The 20,048-nt window shown below is 41.3% G+C and overlaps 1 pseudogene; it reads right to left on the reverse strand.

The window, feature by feature from the left end:
• Positions 1–499: 499 nt before the first annotated feature.
• Positions 500–20,048, reverse strand: part of LOC137347039 (UDP-glucose 4-epimerase-like) — a 30,090-nt pseudogene continuing 10,541 nt past the window's right edge.

Raw genomic sequence — 20,048 nt, forward strand, 5'->3', positions numbered from 1 at the left:
CCAGCCTATAGTAGGGGCAGTTTGCATAAATGCAAATACTTTTCTCATGTCAAAGTCAACAAATAAATGTATATACACACACCAAAACTGGGTTCTGATGAAAGATCGACCTGAAACATACACTGTACTTTTCTCTCCACTGATGCTGCCTGACCTGAGTATTTCCAGCATTTTCTGTTTTTGCTTGGTGTTCATTTACTTGGAACAAAATTATTTCTAAGATATTGATCTAAAGTGTAAAAGTTTCAAATGCACCAGTAACAGTAGCTGTACCTGGCCATGAGATATACAAAACCAAAGGTTTATTCTCCGATGGCTAAACAACTGACACTAGTCAACAAGACAACATGAAGCCAAATAAGTTGTGTAACTAATTTCATTGAACTTCAAACTCCCTGGCACAGATTATCAATTCTGGTAAGTAAAATTTGAGTTATTACAGTAAATCATAGAATTCACAAGTACAGTGTCAAAATATTCCCAAATAATCCAGACATTTTCAGATCACAGAGCTGTTGTGTTTTGAGACATTCATATGTAGTTTTGTGCTCTGATTGTAGTTTTCCTTCATCCCATCCTCCACCAGAACGGGTACCAAGCAATCTAAGCAACTACTTTGTATTTTTATCCCACTGACAAAGTCAGACAGGAATAACATAGCTTTGTGTTCTACCACTGGTGATCTACAGACTGGGCTGCTACTGAAGCATTTCTGTAAAATATTTAAACACTTTTTATTCATAAAACTGTTTGATGTTGTCTTGGGTGTTTCATTCTTTGAGTCCATAAGGATTCTGGGACTGCCAATACCACAAATCTTGACCTAAAATACAAAGAGCATTGTTTTTAAAACTCTGTATATATTCCAGCATTTAGCTATAGTACAGTAATGATTCAGACACTATATTCAGCATAAAAATGCAATATTTTAACTTCTAACGGCATTAAAACTTCATGTATTAGATTTCAAACTGTAAAATTGAGGCGAAAGAGTAGCATGTAGTTCAGTTACCTGTCCCATTTAAATTTAAATGTTGCTTCAATGTAAAGCATCAAAATTACATTAAACCCCCAACGTTTTATTACATTGCTGACACATCTCATCAATCCCAAATTGTGCCTTCCATCCAAGCTCCTTCTCTGCAAGAGCTGGATTGGCGTAACAGGAAGCAATATCTCCTTCTCTCCGTGGAACAATCTGATATTTAATCTGCAAAAGATAGGGAGGAGAAAACTAACATTTTGTCTGTTAATTTGTGATTCATACATGAATCAATTAATTTGGTTTAATTGATCCTCAGCCAAGCAAAGTGTTAAATAATGCCGACACTTGCCTGTCTCCCGGAAGCTTTCTCCATTGCTTTCACCAATTGTAGAACAGAGTAACCAGTTCCAGTACTGAGATTGTACACCTGACCGAAGAGAGTCATATAACTGGTTATTGTAAGGACAGATAGTCCTAGTGTAAATTATGTAGTGCTGAAAAGGTCTTGGGGAGAATAGGAGGAGGGTGGTAAAAAGATATAGAAGTGAAACATGGAACTTGAGGGTAAAAGGCAGCAGAAGGAATATTGCAGACTAACCTTGCAGCTACACCTCTCTAAGCTTCTTCAGTGCAGCAACATGTCCCCTTGCAAGATCCACAACATAAATGTAATCCCTGACACCTAAACAGCAACACATTTTTAATGCAAGGAAAAAAAACAATTACGTTCTAAAACACTTATTTACCTGTAATCATGTACATTCAAATCCAAAAACAACTCTCTTTCTGCCACAATACACAACATTATTAAGACTTAATGGGTAGAGTTTCCGCTGGTGGTGCAATCTGCCCAAAATTGTGCTAGTTTAAAATAAATTAAATCATATGCTTGAAGATGGCTCCTCCCCAAGAATAAATTAATTACCATTGCAAGTTTCTGCTAATTATGTCCATTTGTGGAGGAAGAGCTTTGAGGAAGCTCTTAAAATTCAGCTTTCTTTTTAGATTCAAGGACTCCAGGTTTTCAAAGCTTTTACATTTTTTTAATTTACTAAAAAGAAAACAATGAAACTAGTAAATGGTTCTGTAGTTTTTTTTTTAAAAGTCATTTTCATTTACTTAGGTTACTCACAGCAGGTGGACTAGACAAGTTTATTAAAAATGCTTATTTTTTGTGATAAGCCCATTTTCAGCTGTACTATTAAAATTGCACCAGGTTACCAGTCATATATAGGAAGGAATATTTTTAATGCAAGGAAAAAAAAAATTACGTTCTAAAACACTGCCTGATTGTGCTGGTACATGGAAGATTTTACATTCAGCACTATGCAAATGAGTTTGAGCAGAAACTTGAGCAAAAAATTCAATTCCGAAAACTAACACAATCTGTGCCCCGATTGATTGCAGGCAAAGTGGAAACTTCACCCCACTATTGGCTGGAATTTCCTGAATTACATTAGATTTCCATATTGATATTTCCTGTGGAGCTCATATGCATATGTTAGAACACAAAAACTGCTGTAAAACAAGTGTAATTTGCACTAAACAGGAAAGATAGAACTGAAATTAACCACTGCAGATGTGTACGGGATTACAAATTCTCCAAAAAGATAATTGCGTGCAACTCAGCACTGTCTTTAATACTTAATGTTATGTACAATATGTTTAGGTCTGTGGACCTTGTCAACCCCTTGGTGACACTGTGTACATAATGTCGTACACCATAGTGTGTTGGAGCACCAGCCGCCATGATCATGTGTAAAACTGAATGATGGACAAGGGAGATTGATCTTACCTGTGCCATCACATGTCTCATAGTCATTTCCAAAAACACTCAGGCACTGCTGACGTCCAATAGCAACCTGAGAAGGAAATCAAACATTTAGCAACATCCATGATGCAGTTGTTACTGAAAGATTAAAACTTTTCCTGTTCAGGTAGATTACAGCTGACCTATAATTGTATAAACACGTTGACCTAGATTATGCTGGAGCAGCCAATTTCGTGGCATTCCCTGTTACTTACACTTGTTCATGCACTTTTAAGTTTTAAACATTTTTTTCCCCACAAAGTTGCATGAAGAGCGAGCTGATAATGGTGCAGCGAGGACAACAGGCCATGTGGGGCCTTGGTGAACAAAATGCCAAACGTGTATCTCCTTAACCAATGCAATTAAAATATCAAGAAATGTACAGAGGAAGAAGGACTGAAGAGGGTGGATTTGAGTGGGTGAATTCAATGAAAGAAATAGAATGAAAGATTGGATTGAGAGGGAGGGAAAAGAAGCAAAATCTGGAACAATTCACAACCTGAAGGAATGAGATTCCACTTATAATTAATTACTTTCTGGGCAAGGGGAGTTGATTGGCAGTCAAGAACAATTATCACATTAAGAGTATTTAGGCTGATAATTACTAGTCATAACTGGCAAGTTTAATGCGCTATTATTTGTAAAGCTAATGGAATACCTCAACAGCCAGCAACGTGTGACAATTCAATAGCAACAGCAAATTGCATTTATATATCACCTTTAATGTTGTAAAATGGTGCTTCGCAGGTACATTATCAAACAAAATTTGGCACTGAACGACATGAGATATTAGGACAGGTGACCAAAAGCTTGGATAAAGAGATAGGTTGTGAGGGGCATCTTAAAGGAAAAGCTTCGGAGGCAGAGATAGATTTACAGAGGAAATTCAAGTTTCAGGCCTAGGCAACTGAAAGCATGGTCACCAATGTTGGAATGATTAAGGGATGTATACTCGGCCAGAATTGGAGGCGTGCTGAGGCCATGGAGGGATTAGAAAACAAAGATGCAAATTTTAAAATTGAGGTGTTGCTGGATCAGGAGCTAAGGGGTGATAGGTGAACGGGATTTGGTGCAAGTTAGGATTCGTAATTCACTGGGTATCTCTACATTTCCACAGTTTCTGGCTGATTTACACACTAATGACGTGCATCATTCAGATATTACTTTTTCATCAAAATCTGGGCAGTTACCAAATGTGCTGGAGTGCAGCAAATGAAAGTGTCATGGCGTGAGACTTGATAACATCTGCCACCTCACTCAGCTTGAGGTGCAGAATAAGCTGCAGATGTCATCAGCTTTGAGCTTTAACCAAATGTTCACTCAGAAGGCAATTAGCAGAGGTCTAGAAGCAGCACCCCTCCCCCTGCAGAAGAGCAGGTGCAGGGCTTAAGGAAAGAAAATTAACAAATGAGCATACCATAGTCAGGCTGCTTTTATGAGTTGATGTTTATTTGGTTCAGCCGGGGTGAGACAAGCTAGCAAACCAGACCATTTCATTCCGTATTTTAGGGTATCGAGCATTGTGCATCATAACAAAGCACATCGTACACCGTAAACAGTTCCTATACCCATTACGTCCTGTATTGAACTTTTCTTTAAAATCATTACCTACTTGTGCAATGTTTGGCATCAGATTGTTGGAAACACCCTGGGGATCTTCACCAATTTTTCCTGATTCATGTGCCCCAGCAGGATTGAAGTAGCGAGGAAGAACTGCATTCCAATCCTGAATGGACAATAATTTGTTAATCATAAACTACAGATTCAAGAGTATCTGAGAACCAGGTACTTATCAACCTTGCACAGGTGTTGCCTAATTTGAAAAATCAAAACAGCAATTCATTTTTGCACTTAGAAAAAATGATTTCTGTACAATTCCTAAAATTTTCGATAAACAGAATGGGACAGATTTTTCTGTAGTAGGGTGTCTAATAGTGTCTATTATCAGTTAGACTTGCCTCTGTACCCTTGAGCTCAAAATATATTAAATTGCTGTAAGTAAGAATGGGGGAAACCAGGCATCTGAGTGAATGAGGCAACCAACAGAGTATCTCCTTCATCAATGAGATTTAAGGATTGGGAAATATACAGCAGAAGACTGATTGGAAGTCATCAACACTTATCACACCATTTAAAGGGTACTTGCACTTATAATTACTAGCTCTAAATAGTTGCAGTAGGTTTAGTTCATGTTTAACACACACATAAGGCAACTTCATGTCATTCAATGCATTGTAATGGTGAGGCAGACAGCAAGATGCCGTCAAGAACAGCGGTGCAACACGGACAGCAATTTTGGTATTTGAGTTTAACTGTATATCTGCCCCTCATCTGTACTATTGAATATAAATAATGCCAAATGCCATTAACCTCAGTTATTTTGACAGCAATATGTGGCCCATTAACTCTGACACTGTTGCAGATGCTTTCAACAAACTTGTATACAGTCTGCTTACAGCTTAACAATTTAAAATGGCAGCTAATTATGTTATTGCTTTCTTCAGCAATAAGGTACCAGACGACCTTGAGTTGAAAGGTAATTAAATTGAGGTTTCATTATTGTGAAGTAAGAAATTTACAAGAAAGCTCTATCATATGCCTGTGATGAGGTGACTAACGCATCTCCAACTGCTCTAACACGTTGGATGACATCATTTCCTGTGATGTATAAGGTTACAAACTGTTAGTGATATCACACTAATCACTTAGGATGGAATGAAATACCTTTTCTGCATAGCAGAGATCCTTGATTATTTCTTCTGCAAAGTACTTTGTTTTTCCATAGGGATTCGAACATTTGCCAACAGGATGTGCTTCATCTATCGGCAGGTAAACAGGATCTCCGCATACAGTTTCTGAACTGCTGAATACAATGTCCTTGACATCATGTTCTCTCATGGTCTAAAGCAGCAAAAAAAGCATAAACCATTCAAAAACTCAGAAAAGCTGACAAACAGGTCATCTAATGCCATTTAATAGCTAGGGAAATGGTGGAGGTGTTATATTTAGTTTCAACACTCTTGGCTGAAGGAGTGGGGATGAATGAAATAAGTCCTAATAAAACCAAAAAAGTGCTGGAAATACTCAGCAGGTCTGGCAGCATCAGTGGAGAGAGAAGCAAAGTTAACGTTTCAGGTCAGAGACCTTTCATCAGAACTGGCACCGGTTAGAAATGTAATGGGTTTTAAGCAAATAAAGTGGGGGTGGGGCAAAAGAGAACAAATGGGAAGGTGTTGATAGGACAGAGGGTTACAGAGAATAGCTGGCAAGGAGGTCATGGGGCAAAAACAAAGAGTGTGTTAATGGAGTGGTGAGATACAAAGCGTTAGAGCAGAGAGGGTGTTAAATGACAGAATAATGAAAGCCCTAGCCACATGCAAAAACATGAAAAAAAAGTGGGCAGGCACATGGTTAAAAAAAAGTGTAATGATGAAATACAATAAAAAAATACAAAGTAAAACTTAAAAAAAGGGGGACTTTGCTCTGAAATTATTGAACTCTGTTCAGTCTGGTAGGCTGTAGCGTGCCTAATTGGTAAATGAGATGCTGTTCTCAAGCTTGCGTTGATGTTCATTGAAACACTGCAGCAATCCCAGGACAGAGATGTGGGCATAAGAGGGGGGGGTGCTGCTGAAATGGCAAGTGACAGGAAACTCGGGATCATGTTTTCGGACTGAGCTGAGGTGTTCCGCAAAGTGGTCACCCAATCTGCATTTGGTCTCCCCAATGTAGAGGAGACTGCATTGTGAGCAGTGAATACAGTATACGAAATTGAAAGAAGTACAAGTAAATCGTTGCTTCATCTGAAAGGAGTGTTTGGGGCCTTGGATAGTGAGGAATGAGGAGGTAAAAGTGCAGGTATTACACCTCCTGCGATTGCAGGGGAAGGCACTGTGGGAGAGCGACAAGGTGTCGGGTAATGGAGGAGTGGACCAGGGTGTCTCGGAGGGAACGATTCCTTCAGAATGCTGACAGAGAGGCAAGGGAAAGATGCGTTTGGTAGTGGCATCACACTGGACATGGCAGAAATGGCGGAGGATGATCCTTTGGATGTGGAGGCTGGTGGAGTGGAAAGTGAAGACAAGGGGAACCCTGACGCGGTTCTGAGAGGGGAAGGGGTGAGGGTAGAGGTACGGGAAATGGGCCTGACACTGTCAACCACGTGGGGGGGATTCCTCGGTTGGGGAAAAAGGAAGACATATCAGAAACGCTGTTGTGGAAGGTTGCATCATCAGAGCAGATGTGTCGGAGATGGAGAAACTGGAAAAATGGAATGGAGTCCTTACAGGAGGCAGGGTGTGAGGAGTAAGAAGTCAGTTGGGGTTTCTGCTCATTAGTTTTCAGTAAGTCTCGCTGGAAAGTGCTTGTATGTGAACACTGTCTTAGGATTGGGTTAGGCTCATGTATAATCATTGTCCCCCTCCGTTGTGTCAAATAGCTTGTGAGCACCTGCTGTCTGGGTTCAAAAAATGATGAGGGAGAAATTAAGAGTATAAGAGAAAGCCAGCTAGAAATATAAAAATGGATCGTAAGAGTTTCTATTTAAAAGTAGAAGAGTAACTTAAGTGAGCATTGGTCCTCTAGAAGTGAATCCGGGGAAATAAGGAAATGGTGGAAGCGTTGAACAGATATTGTGTCTGTCTTCACTGTAGAAGGCACAAGTAACATCCAAGGAGTACTTGTAAATCAAGAGGTGAAGGGGAGGGAGGAACTTATAACAATTACTGTCACCAGGAAAGGGTACTGAGAAAACTATTAGAACTAAAGGCTGACAAGTCCCTAGGACCTGATGGCCTGCATGCTAGGGTCTTAAAAGACGTGGCTGCAGAGATAGTCGATGCATTGGTTGTAATTTTCCAAAATTCCTTAGATTCTGGAAAGGTCTCATCAGATTGGAAAATCACGAATGTAACGACTCTTTTCAAGAAAGGAGAAAGACAGAAAGCAGGAAAATACAAGCCTGTTAGCCTAACATCTGTCATGGGGAAAATGCTAGAATCTATTATGAAGGAGGTTATAGCAGGGCACTTAGAAACTCCTCATGCAATCAGGCAGAGCCAGCCTGATTTTGTGAAAGGGAAATCATGTTTAACTAATTTATTGGAGTTCTTTGAGGAAGTAACAAGCAAGGTGGATAAAGGGGAGCCTGTAGATGTGGTGTACTTGGATTTCCAAAAGGCATTTGATAAGTTACCACATCAAAGAGCTCATGGTGTAGGGGGTAACAAGGATAGAGGATTGGTTAGCTAACAGGAAGCAGACAGTAGGGATAAATAGGGCATTTCAGGTTGGCAAACTGTAACTAGTGGAGTGCCACTGGGATAAGTGCTGGGGCCTCAACAATTTACAATCTATATCAATTATTTGGATGAAGGGACTGAATAGAGTTGCTAAATTTGCTGATGACACAAAGATAGGTAGGAGAGTAGGTTGTGAAGAGGACATAGTCTGCATAGGGATTTTTTTTATTCGTTCATGGGATGTGGGCATTGCTGGCTATGCCAGCATTTATTGCCCATCCCTAATTGCCCTTGAGAAGGTGGTGGTGAGCTGCCTTCTTGAATTGCTGCAGTCCATGTGGGGTAGGTACACCAACAGTGCTGTTGGGAAGGGAGTTCCAGGATTTTGACCCAGCGATAGTGAAGGAACAGCGATATAGTAACAAGTCAGGATGGTGTGTGCTTGGAGGGGAACTTGCAGATGGTGCTGCTCCCATGCATCTGTTGCCCTTGTCCTTCCAGGTGGTAGAGGTCATGGGTTTGGAAGGTGCTGTCGAAAGATCTATGGTGCGTTGCTGCAGTGCATCTTGTAGATGGTACACACTGCTGCCACAGTGCGTCAGTGGTGGAGGGAGTGAATGTGGATGGGGTGCCAATTGAGCAAGCTGCTTTGTCCTGGATGGTGTCGAGCTTCTTGATTGTTGTCAGAGCTGCACCCATCCAGGCAGATGGAGAGTATTCCATCACACTCCTGACTTGCGCCTTGTAGATGGTAAACAGGCTTTGGGGAGTCAGGAGGTGAGTTACTCGCCGCAGGATTCCTAGCATCTGACCTACTCTTGTAGCCACAGTATTTATATTGCCACTCCAGTTCAGTTTCTGGTCAATGGTAACCCTTAGGATGTTAGTGGGGGATTCAGTGATCGTAATGCCATTGAATCTCAATGGGAGATGGTTAGATTCTCTCTTGTTGGAGATGGTCATTGCCTGGCACATGTGTGGCATGAATGTTACATGCCACTTATCAGCCCAAGCCTGGATATTGTCTAGGTCTTGCTGCATTTCTACACGGACTACTTCAGTATCTGAGGAGTTGCGAATGGTGCTGAACATGGTGCAATCATCAGCAATGTCTTGGAGCTGAGATGATTGATCTCCAACAACCACAACCATCTTCCTTTGCGCTAGGTATGACTCCAGCCAGTGGAGAGTTTTCCCCCAATTCCCATTGACTCCAGTTTTCCTAGGGCTCCTGGATGCCATACTCAGTCAAGGCAGTCACTCTCACCTCACCTCTGGAGTTCAGCTCTTTTTTCCATGTTTAAACCAAGGTTGTAATGAGGTCAGGAGCTGAGTGGCCCTGGCGGAGCCCAAACTGAGTGTCACTGAGCAGGTTATTGCTAAGCAAGTGCCGCTTGATAGCACTGTTGACGACACCTTCCATCACTTTACTGACGATTGACAGTAGACTGATGGGGTGGTAATTGGCCGGGTTGGATTTGTCCTGCCTTTTGTGTATAGGACATACCTGGGCAATTTTCCACATTGCCAGGTAGATGCCAGTGTTGTAGCTGTACTGGAACAGCTTGGCTAGGGGCGCAGCAAGTTCTGGAGCACAGGTCTTCAGTACTATTGCCAGAATGTTGTCAGGGCCCATAGCCTTTGCTGTATCCAGTGCCTTCAATTGTTTCTTGACATCACGTGGAGTGAATTGTATTGGCTGAAGTCTGGCATCTGTGATGCTGGGGACTTCAGGAGGAGGCCAAGATGGATCATCCGCTCGGCATTTCTGGCAGAAGATTGTTGCAAATGCTTCAGCCTTATCTTTTGCACTGATGTGCTGGGCTCCCCCATCATTGAGGATGGGGATATTTGTGGAGCCACCTCCTGTAGTTAGTTGTTTAATTGTCCACCCCCATTCACGACTGGATGTGACAGGACTGCAGAGCTTCAATCTAATCCGTTGGTTATGGGATCGCTTAGCTCTGTCTATCGCATGCTGCTTACGCTGTTTGGCATGCATATAGTCCTGTGTTGTAGCTTCACCAGGTTGACGCCTCATTTTGAGGTATGCCTGGTGCTACTCCTGGCATGCCCTCCTGCACTCTTCATTGAACCCAGCTTGATGGTAATGGTAGAGTGGGGGATATGCCGGGCCATGAGATTACAGATTGTGGTTGAGTACAATTCTGCTGCTGCTGATGGCCCACAGCGCCTCGTGGATGCCCAGTTTGCATTGCTAGATCTCTTCAAAATCTATCCCATTTCACACGGTGGTAGTGCCACATAACACGATGAAGGGTATCCTCAATGTGAAGCCGGGACTTTGTCTCCACAAGGACTGTGTGGTGGTCACTCCTACCAATATTGTCATGGACAGATGCATCTGCGGCAGGCAGATTGGTGAGGACGAAGTCAAGTATATTTTTCCCACTTGGTTTCCTCACCGCCTGCCGCAGACCCAGTCTAGCAGCAGTGTCCTTTAGGACTCGGCCGGCTCGGTCAGTAGCGGTGCTACTGAACCACTCTGGGTGATGGACATTGAAGTCTCCCACCCAGAGCACATTCTGTGCCCTTGCCACCCTCAGTGCTTTTCAACTTGGAGGAGTTCTGTTTCATCAGCTGAGGGAGTTTGGGGGGTGGGGGGGTGGTGGTAGGTGGTAATCAGCAGGAGGTTTCCTTGCCCATGTTTGACCTTATGTCATGAGACTTCATGGGGTCTGGAGTCGATGTTGAGGACTCCCGGGGTAACTTCCTCCCGACAGTATACCACTGTGCCACCACCTCTGCTGGGTCTGTCCTGCCGTTGGGACGGACATACCCGGGGATGGTGATGGCGGTGTCTGGGACATTGTCTGTAAGGTATGATTCAGTAAGTATGACTATGTCAGGCTGTTGCTTGACTAGTCTGTGGGACAGCTCTCCCAATTTGGCACAAACCCCCAGATGTTAGTAAAAAGGACTCCGGTGCTTAGGTCGATGCCGGGTGGTCCGTCCGGTTTCATTCCTTATTGACTTTGTAGTGGTTAGATACAACTGAGTGGCTTGCTCGGCCATTTAAGTCAACCACATTGCTGTGGGTCTGGAGTCACATGTAGGCCAGACCAGGTAAGGACAGAAGACTTCCTTCCCTAAAGGACATTATAGGTAGGTTAAGCGAGTGGGCAAAAATTTGGTAGATGGAGTATAATGTGGAAAAATGTGAACATGTCCACGTTGACAGGAAGAATAGAAAAGCAGTATACTATTTAAATGGAGGGAGATTGCGGTACAGAGGGATTTGGGTCTCCTGATATGATTCACAAAAAGTTAGTATGCAGGTATACCAAGTGGTTAGGAAGGCAAATGGAATGTTGTCATTTATTGCAAGGGGAATGGAATGTAAAAGTAGGGAAGTTTTGCTGCTGTTATACAGTGTATTGGTGAGACCACATCTGGAGTACTGCGTCCAGTTTTGGTTTCCTAACTTAAGAAAGGATATAATTGCAGTCGAAGCAGTTCAGAGAAGCTTCACTCGACTGATTCCTGGGATGAAGGAATTATCTTATGAGTGAAGATTGGACAGGTTGGGCCTGTATCCTTTGGAGTTTAGAAGAATGAGAGGTGATCTTATTGAAAATGGGAAGATCCTGAGGGGACTTGACAGGGTGGATGCTGAGAGGATGTTACCCCTTAAGGGAGAGACAGAACTAGGGAACACATTTTTAAAATTAGGGGTCATTGAATATTTTTAAGGCTGAGTTATATAGATTCTTGATTGACAAGGGAGTCAAAGGTTATAGTAGATAAACAGGAAAGTAGAATTCAGGTCGCAATCAGATCAGCCATGATCTTATCAAATGGCAGAGCAGGCTCGAGGGGTCAAATGGCCTACTCCTGCTCCTAATTCATATGTTCGTATGTACGTTCATATACAAGGAATAATGACTATTGACAAGGTATCAGAGTTATCTGTACCTCTATCCTAACATGGGTCAGTACCTTCTGAAGAGAGGGGGAAAATCATATACCGTGAACTGAACAATGCTCAAAGTCTAGATTTTATCTGGCAGCTGGAACTAACTAATTTCTTACTGACACCTTTATTGTCAATGGGTAATGAAGTGGAAGGACTACAACCTTGAACACAATGCTCTCATTTCCCTCACAGATGCTTATTTTACAGATCAATTGATCATCACCTTCCTGACTCAGCACACTCACCTCCAGCAGTTTAATCATTCCTGTCAGGTTGACTTTGTAATAAAGAGACATCTGGACAGACTCTCCGACAGCCTTCAACCCCGCAAAATGGATTACAGCTGAGAAACTGTGCTGGAAAAATAACATGTAATCCTAATTACTAAAATATACCACAATCAGTTGCCCTAATGATCACATCCACTCATACTTGGAGAACTCGTTAGGCATTAACCCATCTCAGAAGCATTCTGAATGGGAATTAGAAGTATTGCAATGGAGTAAAAATATTAATTTTCATCTACAAGGATAAATATTTTTAATTACCTATTGAAACACCACTAAGCTCTTCAATTTAGTATTAGAGATCAAGTCCTAAATGACTTCTGCAACTATGACTTAATCACAATTCCACAAGCGCATTTAATTTAAGATCTTTGTAGCTGTCAGAGAGAAGACTTTTCTGCATAAAGGTAAGTGCATTCAAACCCAAGTCCCTGAGCAGAAAGGTCAGCACTGTAATTCACTGCACCCTTAGCACTACACATTTAAACCAATAGAGTAAAACCACAGGTCTCAATCTTCATGCAGAATAATCAGTACTGAAATTCCTGACCTCCTAGCTATGCAATGCTGTATTGTTGCTCTATTGTTTTCTGCATTAACCACAGAGAGCTCCAAAATACTGAGAAAAAGGACTTGCATTAAGACAGAGGCAGGTGATAGTACTCTCTCCGAGGAAGAAGGTTGAGCGTTCAAATCCCACTTCACGGTGTTGAACACAAAATCTAGTTTGACAGTGCAGTACTGAGGAAGTGCTGTACTATGGGAAGTGCCATCTTTCAGATGAGATGTCTGCCTTCTCAGGTGAACGTAAAAGGTTCCATTGCACTATTCAAAGAGCAGTGCAGTTCTTCTGGCCAATATTGAAATCTCAACCAACATCACTAAAACAGATTATTTGGTCATTATCACATTTCTCTTTGTGGGACCTTGCTGTGCATAAAGATTGGACGCCGCGTTTTCTACATTACAACAGTGATGTCACTTCAAAAGTACTTAATTGGCTGTAAAGCGCATTGGGATGCCCAAGGTTGTGAAAGGCGCTATATTGTTACGGACAGATGGTAAGTGGTGTAGGTGACTTCCACTTTTCACCTCAACTGACTGCAGATAGTGTTTTAAAAAAAATAATGTTTTAGTCCCTGAGTGTTTTAAGGATCAGATAAACAACAGGTTTTCTCATAGATTAAAAAAGATAAATATTTATTTTTATACAATAACTGAAAAATATTTGTGACTTCACTGACTCACATTCACACACACACTCACAAGAGAAGATAGAGAGTAGAATGGTAGCGTGCACTTAGAGTCCAATTGTTGAAGAGTTTGATGTTTTGAAAAACCTTTAGAAGCTTTTAGAGGAAATCTTTCAATGGTGCAGGCCTGAATGTTCGTTGTCTTGAAAAGGATGAATTGTCTTGCAGATGGGGAGTTCCAATGCCACCTTGCAATTTCTCTGCTGCAGTAGTTTAAAAAAATGTTATCAGCAGGGCTCCTACTGAGACAGAGCGAGAGAGAAAGAGAGGAGCACGGCGGGAGCAGAGGTGTAAAAAGCGCGCAAAAGTCCAGAGTTGGAGACAGAGCAAGACAGAGAGGAGCACGGCAGAAGCGGAGGTTTAAAGTGTGCGCAAAAAGCCCAGAGTCGGAGACCGGAGACAGACAGAGAGAAAGGAGCACAGCGGGAGCAGAGCAGGGATAAATCAAAAATTGACATCCGTGTGATGTCACAATTGACAGTGAGAGCAGGGAAACAGAGAGCCGCCGCAGTGAGTATACAGGTAAGCTTTTAATTTAATTTAAATCAAACAAGGCATATCACTTGATTGATTTAATGGTATATAAACTAAAAACTAAAGCAAATTTTATAATTTATAATTGACTGAGAGACCAGTAGTGAATGTATTTGTTCAAATTAGAACAACTCAATACATAAGCTGTATTGTAAGTATTATTCGGGTTTATCAGTATTTGTAAGGTTTACTTATAATAGTAAGGTTTATTAGCATTGGCAAAGCTTTATTATCATTGATATCGTCTGTTAGACTCACCGAGTGCAGATTAAAAGCTGAGTGTGGAGATTCAAATTCAGTGAAGGGGGCAGAGGTGCTCCATTTTTCCTTTTTTTTATGTACTCTTAACCCTCCAGTATTTGGTTCTTGCTTCGGTGCAAGGGAAGGAGCTGTTTGGTGAGTACCTGGTAAGCTGTGACATCACAGGCAAGCAGGTAGGTGATTGGTTTGGGAAGAAGCTACCTGTTTGGTGAGTATCTGGTAAGTGATTAAGGGCCATTCTAATCCTAACATTTAAAATAGTAACGGAACTAGTGGTAATCCCTGTAGTACCCCACTAGTCACTGCCTGCCACCCGGAAAAAGAACCATTTATTCCTACTCTCTGTTTCCTGTCTGTCAACCAATTCTCAATCCATGCCAGTATATTACCCTTAATCCCATGTGCTTTAATTCTGAACATTAACCTTTTATGTGGGACCTTATCAAAAGCCTTCTGAAAATCCAAATACACCACATTTACTGGTTCTTCCTTATCTATTCTACTAGTTACAAACTCAAAAAAGTCCAGTAGATTTCCCTTTCATAAACCCATGCTGACTTTGCCCAATCACGTTTATGCTTTCCAGGTGTTCTGCTATCACATCCTTTATAATAGACATTTTCCCCACTACTGATGTAAGGCTAACTGGTCTGTAATTCCCTGCTTTTTCTCTCCCTCTTTTTTTTAAATAGTGGGGTTACATTTGTCACCCTCCAATTTGTAGGAACTGCTCCAGAGTCTATAGAATTTTGAAAGATGACCACCAGTGCATCCACTATTTCCAGGGCTACTTCCTTTAGTACTCTGGGATGTAGATTATCAGGCCCTGGGGATCTGTCAGCCTTTAACCCCATTAATTTCCCTAGCACTATTTTTTTTCCTTCAGTTCCTCCCTCTAATTGGACCCTTGGTTCCCTAACATTTCTGGGAGGTTATTTGTGTTCTCGTTTGTGAAGACAGAACCAAAGTATGTGTTCCGAAGAAGGGTCACTGACCCGAAACGTTAACTCTGCTTCTCTTTCCACAGATGCTGCCAGACCTGCTGAGTGAATCCAGCATTTCTTGTGTTTGTGTGTGTGTGTGTGTGTGTGTGTATGTGTTTAATTGTTCTGCCATTTCTTTGTTTCCCATTATAATTTCCCCTGTTTCTTACTGTAAGGGACCTACATTTGTCTTCACTGATCATTATGAGGGCATGAAAGCAGAGCGAGCTAAAGTGAACTGAAAATTTAGGTTAAGGGGTAGGTCAATAGAGTTGCAGTGGCAGACATTTAAGGGGATATTTCAAAATACACAGAATAGATACATTTCAACGAGAAAGAAAAATTCCAAGGTGCGACTCGCCATCTGTGGTTAACTAAAACAGTTAAAGATAATATCAAATTTAAAGAAAAAGCCTATATTTGCACAAAGATGGGAGGCAAGTCAGAAGATTGGACAGAATATAAAAAACAGCAAAGAGTGACTAAAAGATTGATAAGGAAGGTAAAATTAGAGTACGAGAGAAAGCTAGCTAGAATTATAAAGACAGATAGTAAGAGTTTCTATCGATATTTTAAAAAGAAAAGAGTTAACAAAGTGAGCATTGGTCCTATAGAAAGTGAGTCTGGGGAATTAATAATGGATAAGAAGGAGATGGCAGATGAACCGAACAGATATTTTGCATTGGTCTTCACTATTGAGGATACAAGTAACTTCCCAGTATTAGCTGTAAGTTAGGAAATGGAAGTGAGGGAGGAACTCAAAATTACAATCACCAGGGAAGTGGTACTGAACAAATTGTTGGAGCTGCGGGCTGACAAGTCCCGGGTCCTGATGGACTTCATCCGTGGGTGTTAAAAGAAGTGGCTAGTGAGATAGTTGATGCGTTAGTTTTAATTTTCCAAAATTCCCTAGATTTGGGGAAGGTTCCATTAGATTGGAAAATAGCGAATGTAACTCCTTTGTTCAAAATGGGAGACAGAAAACGGGAAACTACAGGCTAGTTAGCTTAACATCTGTCTTAGGGAAAATGTTAGAAGCTATTATTAAAGACGATATAGCAGGGCATTTCGAAAAATTCAAGGTAATCAGGCAGAATCAACATGTATTTGTGAAAAGGAAATCATGTTGAACCAATTTATTGGCGTTCTTTGAGGGAGTTACATGTGCTGTGGATAAAGGGGAACCAGTGGATGTATTGTACTTAGATTTCCAGAAAGCATTTGATAAGGTGCCACATCAAAGGTTATTGCAGAAAATAAAAGCTCATGGTGTAGGGGGTAACATATTGCCATGGATAGAAGATTGCCTAGCTAACAGGAAACAGAGAGTAGGCATAAATGGGTCATTTTCTGGTTGGCAAGATGTAATAAGTGATATGCCATAGGGATCTGTGCTGGGGCCTCAACTTTTACAATTTATATAAATAACTTATCGTTGCTAAATTTGCTGATGACACAAAGATAGGTCGGAAAGTAACTTGTGAAGAGGACATAAGGGGGCTACAAAGGGATATAGATAGGTTAAGTGAGTGGGCAAAGACCTGGCAAATGGAATACAATGTGAGAAAGTTGTCCACTTTGACAGGAAGAATAAAAAAGAAGCACATTATCTAAATGGTGAGAGATTGCAGAGCTCTGAGATGCAGAGGAATCTGGGTGTCCTAGTGCATGAATCGCAAAAGGTTATTATGCAGGTACAGCACGAAATTAGGAAAGCTATTAGAATGTTATCATTTATCGCAAGGGGAATTGAAGACAAAAATAGGGAGGTTATGCTTCAGCTATACAGGGCATTGGTGAGACCACATCTGGAGAACTGTGTACAGTACTGGTCTCCTTATTTAAGGAAGGATGTAAATGCATTGGAGGCGGTAAAGAGAAGGTTTACTAGACTAATACCTAGAATGGGTGGGCTGTATTACTAGGAAAGATTGGACAGGCTAGGCTTGTATCTGCTGGAATTTAGAAGAGTAAGAGGCGACTTGATTGAAGCATATAAGATCCTGAGGGGTCTTGACAGGGTGGATGTGGAAAGGATGTTTCCCCTTGTGGAACAATCTAGAAATAGGGGTCACTGCTTAAAAAATAAGGGGTCACCCATTTAAGACAGAGATGGGAAGAAATTTTTTCTCTCAGAGGGTTGTGAATCTTTGGAATTCTCTTCCTCAAAAGGTGGTGGAAGCAGAGTCCTTGAATATTTTTAAGGCAGAGGTAGATGGATTCTTGATGAGCAAGGGGGTGGAAGGTTATCGGGGGTAGGTGGAAATGTGGAGCAATCAGTTCAGCCATGAACCTATTGAATGGAGGAGCAGGCTCGAGGGGCCAAGTGGCCTACTCCTGCTCCTAATTCATATGTTCATATGTTAGCTGGAACTGTCTCACAGCTGTTCTGGCTGGAAAAGACCTTCACTGACTGTTCTGCCCCTCCCTTGCCAAAGAGATACCTTTTAAAGTAGAAACTTGTCAGGTTGATGTGTCGGGCAGGTGACCAAGGGCTCTTTCCCCTGGGGTAATTCATACAATGTTCCAGGATATGGGAACAATTGTTACATGATGGTGTCTGAATGTGGTCCATTTTGATTAATAGGTGTTATTTCACATCTACTATTTTGACCTTGGCTGCAGAGTCAGTCTGTCTGCAGAAGTCTTTGTTCCCTCCATTCCTGCAGACTGGAATTGTTAACATGGAATGGGCTGTTTTCTATTTCGATGTGTTTTCCCCAAAGCTAATTCAGACGTGAATAATGGGTTTCGTCTTCAACAGACAAACATGTTTATTGACAGTACAGGAGGGGGTCACCTAACCTCTACTTCATTTTGCATGTTGCACAAATGTGTCCATTTTTTGTAGCTCATTTCAACAGATGACTTAATTCATAATTCCTCCAGTTCATTTCATATTTTATCACTGTTCCTTCCGTGAGTGTGACAATATAAATGCAAACCATTCTTGTTGATTTCAAAAGGGACCTGGGTGTCCTTGTTCATGAGTCACTAAAGCTGTCATGCAGGTGCAGCAAGCAATTAGGAAAGCAAATAGTATGTTAATCTTCATTGCAAGGGTTTTTTTAGTACAGGAATAAAGAAGTCTTGCTGCAATTGTAAAGACCTTAGTGAGACCACACCTGGAATATTGTGTAAAGTTTTAGTCTCCTCAGCTAAGGAAAGATATACTTGCCATAGAGGGAGAGCAACGGAGGTTCACCAGACTAAACCCCTGGGATAGTGGGTTTGTCCTGTGAGGAGAGATTGAGGAAACTGGGCCTGTATTCTCTATAGTTTCAAAGAATGAGAGGTGGTCTCAATGAAACTTACAAAATTCTTACAGGGCGTGACAGGGTGGATGGAGATAGGATGTTTCCCCTGCCTGGTGAATCTAGAACCAGGGGATGTGGTCTCAGAATAAAGGGAAGGCCATTTAAGACTGAGATGAGGAGGGATTTCTTCACTAAGGGTGGTGAATCTTTGGAATTCTTTACCCCAGAGGAGCTCAATCATTGTGCATGTTCAAAACAGAAATCGATAGATATCTTGATACTAATGACATCAAGGGATATGGGGATAGTGTGGGAAAGTGGTGTTGAGGTAGATGATCAGCCTGAATGGCCTACTCCTGCTATGTTCCTATTACTGTTGTAATATCAGAATGACTGATTTATATCTGACTCCCAACACTCCAAGTTTTGATCTCAAGATGGGGCTAAGAGGATACAAAACAATGCAGAGTCATTTTATTACAATGGTAGTTTGAGACAGGGGAAAATCACTATGACCAGCTTATAGTTCTTGGTGTGCCAGTGAATGGCACCCAATGCTTGGAGTATATTCTTCTGATCACATTTAGCCAGGTAACAGTGGAGAAAATTACTTCCAAATCCATTATATGGACTTCACAACATATATTTGTGAACCTTAATTAACACTTAAAGATAGGGGATGGTAGCACAGTGGTAGTGTTATTGGACTAGTAATCCCAAAGCCTGGCATAATACTGTGGTGACTTGAGTTCAAATCCCATGACAGTAGCTCAGTGGGAATTTAAATGCAATTAATTAAATCTGGAATAAAATGCTCATCTCATTAAAAATAATCATGAAACCAATGGATTGTTGTAAATTGAAGAAGAAAACCATTTATGGACTGTTCTGGTTGAACTTGGTTAAAGGTATGCTCTTTAGCTAACGAGTTAAGTCAATCATTCAATCTCTACCTGTGTGATTTTGTATAACTCCATGTTAAGAACTGAAGATGGCAATCTGTACAAAATGCAATTTTGATTTTATTTGATTTATGTGCTTTATGTCTTGACGAAAGTCTTAAGTCAAGTGTAGTCTGGTTCAAAGGAACATAAGAGCAGGAGTAGGCCATTCAGCCCATCGAGCCTGCTCCGCCATTCAATACGATCATGGCTAATCATCCATTTCATTGCCTTTTTACCCTCACTAACCCCATATCCCTTTATGTCATTGGTACGTAGAAATCTGTTAATCTCTGCTTTAAATCTACTCAAAGAATGAGCTTCGACAGCCCTCTGGGCTAGAGAATTTCAAAGAATCACAACCTTCTGAGTAAAGAAATTTCTCCTCAACTCAATCCTAAATGGCTTCCACCTTATTTTGTCCCCTCGTACCATGACAGTTAGCTTACCATTCTGACCATTTTAGTTCTTAATTACTTCTGACAGTCAACAAATTTGAATAATCGATCAGGATGTGCTCTGACAAAGTTGGGTTATAGGCTATGGCACCTTTGTTGTAA

The sequence above is a fragment of the Heterodontus francisci genome, chromosome 31 (genome assembly GCF_036365525.1).
Source record: "Heterodontus francisci isolate sHetFra1 chromosome 31, sHetFra1.hap1, whole genome shotgun sequence".
NCBI classification, from domain to species: Eukaryota; Metazoa; Chordata; class Chondrichthyes; order Heterodontiformes; family Heterodontidae; genus Heterodontus; species Heterodontus francisci.